A 9,459-nucleotide genomic window follows, 5' to 3' on the forward strand; every position below is an offset into this window, starting at 1 on the left:
AATTGTGAGAGAATAAATTGCTGTGGTTTTAAGCCACCCCGTGTCATGAATTATCATTACAGCAACCGTAGGAAACTTACACCTTTGGCTTCCATTGTATGGCGGAAAGTCCTGCTTAAGAGATCTAACCTAAGATACAGAAAGTGGGAAATTTCAAAGCTTCCTCAGGACAGGTCTGGTTGCTTGAAAAATAGTCCAGTCACCAGCCTATCCATTCTGAAGACAGTTACCACTTTTGCACAGGTACTTAGCCCACCAAGTATCCCCAAAGTAGGACTATCTCTTATACCAGCCCAGTTTATTTAGTACCTTGAGGTTGTAGGGCATTCTCTCTCTGGTGAATAGAAGACAGAATTTCTTCATGTAATAAATTAAGAAAAATATTTAGTTTCACTGAACAGCTTCTTTACCTGAAAACTTAAAATAAACTTGCTTTGTAATTTCCAGAAACAAGTACTGATAGCAAATCTTCTTGTGGGATTTTGTAATCACAATGATATCACAGAACCCCTACTGGTTGTAGGAAATTGTTCTTCTAGGTAGCTGGGGTGACGTCACTTACTATGAGGAGAAGAAAAAAAGAAACAACAGGAAATTCTGCATTCAGCTCTTAACTGATAAATGAAGGAGGAACTGGTTTTTAAAGTACGTTCCCTTAACTAAGCAGCATTCTGAATCACTTGGCTTTATTTATTTATTTATTTGCATAATCTCACTTATAGAACCAGTCCCTAGCCAGAAAGGCTCCTCATTCCCAGCAAATTAGGGAATACAGGCCCGAGCCCCTCACTTTGGGAGTCCTCAGTTCACACTGCCTTCGGTCAGGCATGTGCAAAGGGACTAGAGAAGACGTACTGGGCAGAAGACCACAAAGTAAGGGGGGAGAGAGAGGGAGAGGGAAGGAAGGAAGGGATATGCATTCTTTGCAAACATTAAATTATTTTATGATAGACAGACCCCAGAATGTAGTTAGCTATTCTCTTTTTGTTAAATGTTTAGACCATTCCCGATGTCTCCCTATTGTAAATAATGCAGCAATGACCTTCCTTCTATACAAACTGCTGTCTATATCTATGATTAATTCTGCAGGACAGATATTTAGGAGTGGAATTACTATATTAAAGACTATGAACACTTTTCTTAGTGAATACTTTGGCAGACTTTCTAACACATATATTCACCTCTGACTTCCTCAAATCCTTTTCAAGTGAAGGATCACCCATCCCTATATAAAGACTGGTGAGCATCATTCTATTCCTGTTATAAAGGTTTGCTGATTCCTAAAATAATTTTATTTTCTGGTGGCAATAAAAGTAATCTGGTGGTGATAAAAATGAATGTTGTTTTCTTTAACACTTATGGTCCTTTTCAGGCTGGCTGGTTAGCTCAGTTGGTTAGAGCACAGCCTTGCAATACCAAGGTCAAGGATTTGGATCCCTGTACAGGCCAGATGCCAAAAATAAATAAATACATAAAACTTATAGTCCTTTCATGCTACCATTCAGCTTCTTAGAATCACACTTTTTGCATTCTTCTTGCAAAGGCAAAATATCTAAAGAAGAAAGAGTGTCCACACACTTGTCTGCTCCTTATCATTACTCTAGGCAGACAAAAAGTCCACCTGGGATGAAATTATCCATGAGAAATATGGAGTCACGTGAAAGTATATAAGATTCTGTTAATCATCATCATTACTGTTCATATTAGAGTGGGGGTGGGCGGCACATAGCTAAACACATCCCTGAATAGCCTTGCTCACAATAACCACACATGGAGTAAATGCGGCTTTCCAGCTCATCAGCATCTCCACTCTGGCCAAACAGTAAAAACGCCTCACCGTGGTGCTTTTCAGTATGGAAGCAAATGATTTACTCTCTACTAAGAAAAATTTCTGCTTTCCAGGAAATCCAGTGCCATCTTGAGAATGCCCCCAGCACATGGTACCCAAGAAAAAAAACTGAAGGAAAAATGAAACCAAGAGCAAGTCCCCTTGGCCTAGCTCAAGGTCGAATGTTTGCTAACTGCATTGCCTTGTTGCTTTATTTGGATCAGAAGCCTGTTCAGCAGGAATTTTGTTTACAAAATCATCTGCTTAGGACAAGAACTATTAAATTGAAATTTAAGCTTTTCTCTTTTCTGGAAGCCATGCTGCCTGAACATAACTGATTGTCTGGTCTTTTCGCCTCTGGCTGAGTCTAGGCCATGGAGAAATCCATGATGATGGTGCTAAGGGTTTCTTCTCTGGATGACCACAAGGGATATTACCAAAGTAGAGAATAGGATCTGTGGTGAGGTATACAGCAGTCATCATTCATTTATCCAGCAATGGTTTATTGAGTAGTTAGCATATACCAGAAACTAGGCTAGGCACTGTGTGAATAAAACAGACACGACACATAATCTTCCCTCATGGTGCTTGCTGCTTTATGAGAAGTAAACATTAAACAAATAATCATGCATGTCAATATAAAATCACAGTCTTGGTAAATGTTAGGGCATTGAGAACATAGAGCTGCGAATGCATATAATAAGGTGCTTTCCCTTAATGTTGCTGGCAGTTAGATCTGAAGGATGAGTCAAGGTTAACAGGCAAAAAGGGAAGGAAACATGTTTCAGACAGAGAGAGAAGAACTGAACCATGGCAGGAAGGACCCCGGGATCCTGGGCAGGGGGTTGCTAAGGGCCTCAGCTGCACCCCTCTCCCCGAAGTCCGCACCCAGCCCAGCTACGACCCAGCAACCGCCAGAAGCCCCCAGGCTCCCCTGCTGGAATGAGGGGGTGCCACAGGCCTTGACCATGCTCTCCCCCTTCTTCCTCCTCTCATCCTATCCTCTTCCCATTTCCCCTCTCCTCCTCACCCCCAACTGCTCCACTATAACATCTTAGAATGTAAGATAATAATAATAATTATAAATAAATATATTTTAAAAAATGAAGCAACTGGTGCTGTATTTTCAAAATTCATTTTTAATATTTCGTTAGTTGCCAGTTAGAACGAAGTATTCTATATGCAACCAAGATGTCCTTCAGTTGGTGAATGAATAAACTGTGGTACATCCAGATAATGAAATATTATTCAGTGCTAATAAATGAGCTATCAAGTCATGAAAAGACATAGAAGAAACTTAAATGTATATTTTTAAGTGAAAGAAGCCAATATGAAAATGCGATATGCTGTATGATTCCAACTATATGACATTCTAGAAAAGGCAAAACGATGGAGGCAGCAAAAAGATCGGTGGTAGCCAGGGGTTAGGAAGAAGGGAGGGATGAATAGGCAGAGGGCAGGGGATTTTTTTAGGGCAATTAAAATACTCTAAGCAATACTGTAAAGGTGGATACATGTGATTATATATTTATCCAAACTCATAAAATGTACAACACCAAGAGTGAACCCTAAATGTCAACTACAGACTTTGGGTGGTAATGATGTGTCAATATAGGTTCTTCAGTTGTAACAAATGTAGGACTCTGGTGGGGGATGCTGATAATGAGGGAGGCTATGATATATGTGAACAGGGGATATATATGGTCTATGTCTGTACCTTCCTCTCAATTTTGCTGTGAACTTAAAGCTGCTCTAGAAAATAAAATCTTTTTTTAAAAGGGCCAATAATTTGAAGAGATACTTCACCAGAGAAGATATATGAGTGACCAATGAGTGCGTGAACAGAAAGTCAACATTACTGGTCATCAGAAAAATCCAAATTAAAACCATGAGATAGTGTTATAGATCCACTAGAATGGCTAAAATGAAAAATACTAGTAATAGTACATGTGGACAAGGATATGGAGCAACTGGAACTTTTTCATTCATGGTTGGCGAGAATATAAAATGGTATAATCACCTTGGAAAACAATTTGGCAGCTTCTTACAAAGTTAAACATACTTATCACACAACCCAATTTAACTCCTACCCAGGAGAGATGAAAATGTATGTCTAAACAAAAACTTATACACAAATATTCATAGGTACTTTACTCATAATAGTCCAAATCTGGAAACAACACAAAAGTCCATCAAGAGGTGAATGGCTAAACAAATTGTGGTATAGTCACACAAGTAATACTACCTAGCAATAAGAAACGAAGAACAACATGGGTAAATCAGAAACATTACACTGAGTGATGAGTGAAAAAAGTCAGACACAGAGTACATACTCTGTTATTCTATTTATACAAAATTCTAGAAAAATCCAATCTATTTGATAGTGACAGAAAGCAGATTGGTGGTTATGTAGGGCTGGGAGCTGGGGAGGACTGACAGCAAAGAGGCATGAGACAGCTTTTGAGGGTGATAAAAATGTTGTATATCTTGATTGCGGTGGTGGTTACATGGGTATATGCAATTGTCAAAGTTTGTCAAACTATACATTTAAAATGTGTGCATTTTATTTTATGTAAATTATACCTCGATACAGTAGATTTAAAAAATGATTCTCCATGAAGCAATTTTCCCAATAATCTAATCCCCAGTGACTGCTTCTTTTTCTGAACTTGAATAATGGTACACAATTTATCAATTCATTACTAATTGTCATATTTTGGCCTCCAATTGTTACACAGACAAAATTGCCTTATTTCTTAGCACTCCTCCAACCCCCACCCTACCCTTAGTGTATGTGGAAAAGAGACAGTTTACATGGTTTAAATTAATAAGGAAATTATCAGCTATTGTGTTTGCCAGTGAGTGATCATCCAAGTAGATATGGTTCATAAGTAAAAGTTATGAATTTTCCCTTGGACATTGAGGAATAAAACTCTAATCAGTTTCTGAGTGAGAACCAACCATACCACATGCATTCAGCTCTGTCATATAGAGACAAGACAATCTAAACCCATAAACAAATCAATTAAGCTTTGGTGATTCTCTTGTGAATAGAATGACTATAGTATTTGCTACCTCTCTCTTCAAGAGGTAGTCTGCCCCTCCCCCCTTGAATCTGAGATGGCTTCGTGGAAATAATATTGTGTCAGTTCTGAGACGATGCCCAAGGACACTTGCAGCTTCCAATTTTGAACTCTTGGAACCCTGAAGCCATGTGAATAAGCCAAGCCTGGCTGCCTGGCTGACGAGAGACACATAGTCCCCCTTATTGCCCTAGTGACACCCACGCCACCACAAATATGGGTGATGCCATCCAAGGCCAACCAGCCTCATCAACCCAACTAATGACCTCAGATGCATGGTCAAGCCCAGTCAAGATCAACTGAGCTCGACTTAAGACCAGAAGAACAGTAAACTAAATAAAGAGTTGTTTTAAGTCAAGAATCTTTGAAGTGATGTTATTTGGCAATAGATAACTGATATTCCAGGATTCATCCAAAGACCCCTTAAAAGACAGAACACTCCAAGCAGTTTTTAACACTCATTAACAAACTATTAAATCCTTAAAAGAAACTGAAAGTGAAGGTTGAAGCTGACAAGCAAGGAGTAATTTATTTCTCCCTAGAAATAGTAATCAGAAAATAAGAAATGATCCAATATTTTAGTAGTAAACTTCAGGGGCACACCCAGTAAAATGCTGGAGCCGGTTCACACCAACTTGGGAGATCTAGTTGTTAAGTTTTGAGGAATTTTGTGAGCCAGTTGTTAAACCGTTGGCAGCTTAAAATCAGCCATGATGAGAGTACACCATGAAACTGGCAAACATTACAAATCAGAACCAGCTGTTAAACACTGGGTTGTACATCACTGGGCACATCTGTTGCTGGAGGCAAATTTCGTCGGTATGTATATGCATAAATATACATATAAAAATATCCTTAGTGTTTAAAGAAGACATTTGTTGGTTCTGCCACAATCTGTGATCTTGGACAAGTCAATTAGACTCTCTGGATCTCAGCTCCTGTGTCTGTGCCCAAAAATCATCTTTAAGGTGTCTTTCAGCTCTTCCATTCTATCTTCTGTGATCTTACTTATGATATATATACCTGTTTACAGCAATTGAAAAGTCCAAAGAGATCATCCCAAATTGCCACATTCAATCATGTTCTGACTGCAAACATTGCTCTTATTCAAGACAATTGAAGTGGTGTGACAGTAATTCAATGTGCTTTGGATTATGGGAGAGGAAGAGATGAATTCTGATTAGAGGGGAAAGAAGTGATGGTGTGGGCACGATATTTTGTCAGGAAATTAGGTCTCATCTTTGAATACATGGTGTCTTGAGCTCCATAGGTACTTAATAAAATTTGCTGAAATCCTTAAATGCTAGGAGAGAATATCAGAAAGAAGATACATTCTTGCTGAGTTGAAGACTCAGAAAAAATTAAGATTATACTTGCAATTTCCAGATATGATTGTGAGACTCCGCCTCCATCTCTTCATCTAAAAACAGGAGCTCATTTACAAGCAACATTATGAGAGTTCAGGCAATCATGACTGAAACATTCTAGGCTTTCTGCAGGAGACTGCTATTCATGAGGTGATGTTAACTCAAAATAAATGCCTTTGTGCAAAACTAGAAAGCACATTACATATTTTTCTGAGCATTTCTTTCCAGTGCATTCAAAATTGTCTCACTTTCAGAAGGCTAAATACATTAGAAAATAGTAGGGGGCTGATGGCTGAGCACAACTGGGAAAATCTTCCTTTGGCACTAGAATATTTGCAAAATAATTTTGGCAATAATATTAGCAAGTTATTTTGAACTTCAGAGGGAAAAAAAAATCTAAGGAATTATTCCCTTTGCCTAAAGCAATGGCGATATTTATGCCTTCAGCAAATACAAGTTTGCTAACTACTAGTATTATGGGCTGATATTCAATTTGTCTTATCTTCTGGAAATCAAAAAATATGCATGTGAAACTAGAAAAGTATTCTGTGAGTAGGGGTTTGCTTGAAGTGCCCAGAGCCATCCAAAACAAAGGCACCTGATATCTTCTTCTCTTAAAAATGCTTAAAATCTAATTAAAGATGCTTTTTAGAATATGTGGAAAACACACTTGCTATCTTGAATATCAATATCATTCCAGTTCTAATGTTATTAGGTGCTTAGCTGCAGGTGATTAGAATTAGGGCACAATGTGAGACAGTCTTTAATAAGCTATTGAAAACTACAGACCCTATCCAAAAGGAAAACACACAAACACATATCCTCAAACTTCTACATTATTTCAAGAATTTCATAGATACCCCCACCCCAAATTCCATTCATGGAATCCTTAGGTTAAAATCCTCTGCACTACAGCAATTGCTTTTACAAAACCATATGCAAAGAAAACTGTGGGAACCACTGCAGTTGCTAGGTGCTGGGTGGGAGCACATGTCTTCGTCTGTGGGCCTGGCCACAGGGCTTCAGCTCTCCCGGGAGCAGGGCATCAACCTGTGCAGGAATGCCAAAATCTTGACTGAGTTCTCATTTGTTGTCAACAACATTTTATATCAGTGTGGCATATATTCACCTGAAACCTTACTCAAGTGCAGAAATATGGACTCATCTTGCTTGTAACTACTGAGTATGAGCTCATAAAATACCTAAATAATGTGGTGGAACAACTAAAAGATTGGTTGTACAAGTGTTCAGTTCAGAAACGGGTGGTTTCTGAATTTCAAATATTGAAAGTGGTGAGTTCCTTGAAAAGATGGCAATTTGAAACTCAGTGTGACAAGATTGCAAAAAATGAGAGTGCACCCAGAGAAAAGTCTCAGAAAGCTGTCCAGGATAAAATTCATTCAGTGATCAGACAGATCAGAGCAACAGTGACATTTCTGACACTGTTGGAAGTTTCTTGTTCATTTGATCTGCTGATATACACAAAGACATTTGGTTGTACCTGAAAAATGGGAAGAGTCAGGACCACAGTTCATTATCAATTCTGAGGAAGTTCGTCTTCATTCATTTACTACTACAGTCCACAAAGTAAATACCATAGTGGCCTACAAAATTCCCATCAACAACTGAGGCCGAAATGAGGAAGATAATGTAATTGTAATTCTCAAATGTGATTTTCCTGAAACCAAGTCAACTATGGTTGATATGTTTTATTTCATTGGTTAATTTTTAGATGAGGAAAACCAACATTATACTTTACTAAACTGTGCATAATTGTTCCATTTTGGACTTACCATAGGGTTGACATATGAATTTATTGCACATACATTGTTCAAAAGGAACCAGCAGATTTTGTCATCATTGTAATGTCAATTCCTTTGAAGGTGGTAACTGCAGATGGTAAAATGTTCGCTATAAAGCTAAACGCTTTCCTAAATCAGACATTTTGTTCAAGTAGCTTGATTCAGAGTATAGGTAGGGAGATATTAAAATACAAGATACAGCAAAAGATGTCTGAATATTCAGAATCTTTGTTTTGATCCTGAAGTAACTAATAATAATCCATAAGTAATAAAATATTGCTCTATTAGTTCCTTTTGTCATTTATTTCATTGCAGTTTCCATATTAAATAAACTTCCGATTATTTGTTTTGAATTTATATAACATGAACCTATGAAGCAATGGATATTTCTATGTCTAATTTCCTGTGATACAGAACTCTTAAAATGTTTTTGGTGTTTTATAAAATCAAGCTTTAAATAAAAATGAAGAAATAAAGTTAAATTTGTATATTTTTTTAAAAAACAAGGGCCTGCCCATGGCTCACTTGGGAGAGTGTGGTGCTGATAACACCAAGGCCAAGGGTTCGGATCCCTGTATGGGGATGGCTGGTTGGCTCATTTGGGAGAGCGTGGTGCTGACAACATCAAGTCAAGGGTTAAGATCCCCTTACCGGTCATCTTTTAAAAAAATTTAAAAATTTAAAAAATAAAATAAAATAAAATAAATACAAAATAAAAATTAAAAACCCCATATTCAGATCTTGTAAAGCAATGAATGCCAAGCAATGTTAGGTGCTAGTAACACCATGATATACATAATCAGACAGGGTCCTTGGAAATTATGGAGTTTATAACCTACTAGAGGAGATGGACATTTATCAAATAATCACAGAAAAAGATGCCTAATTACAAACTTTGATTTAGTGCTATGGATATAGGGTTGCATATAATAACAGAATCTGGCCTAGTTCCTCTAAAAAACTGAAATTTTAGCTAATACACAAAGGACGTTTTGTGGGGAGGGAGAGGAAACACAATATGGTAAAGTGCTGCAAAGGAAATAAAGGGGCAATAATAGGCCTCTTGGAGGCTGAAGCCAGGACTTGAAACTTGTTACACTTTTATATTCTTTTAAATGGGACATATACTAAATCTAAAGTGGCTAGTCAAAATTAAAACATTTCTTACTCCTTGCCTACTGAACTGATAAAGATTTTTAAAAATTTTAATACTCACAAGTGTAGAAAAAACGTTTTCATAAACTGCTGTTAGAAGTATAAAGTTGTGACCACAGACTTTAAAAAGGTATGTAAGCATGCATGCCTTTTGATTCAACAATTACACTTACTGAAATTAATCTAAGGAAATACTCAGAAATGATCCACCAGGATGTTAACGG

The 9,459-nt window shown here is 37.5% G+C and overlaps 1 protein-coding gene and 1 pseudogene across 1 annotated transcript in view; one reads left to right on the forward strand and one right to left on the reverse strand.

The window, feature by feature from the left end:
• Positions 1-9,459, reverse strand: part of SOCS2 (suppressor of cytokine signaling 2) — a 55,553-nt gene that overhangs the window by 35,194 nt on the left and 10,900 nt on the right. The window lies entirely within an intron of this gene.
• Positions 7,269-7,907, forward strand: LOC134391641 (mitotic spindle assembly checkpoint protein MAD2A-like; annotated as a pseudogene).

Source organism: Cynocephalus volans, chromosome 12 (assembly GCF_027409185.1).
Source record: "Cynocephalus volans isolate mCynVol1 chromosome 12, mCynVol1.pri, whole genome shotgun sequence".
Classification (NCBI taxonomy): Eukaryota; Metazoa; Chordata; class Mammalia; order Dermoptera; family Cynocephalidae; genus Cynocephalus; species Cynocephalus volans.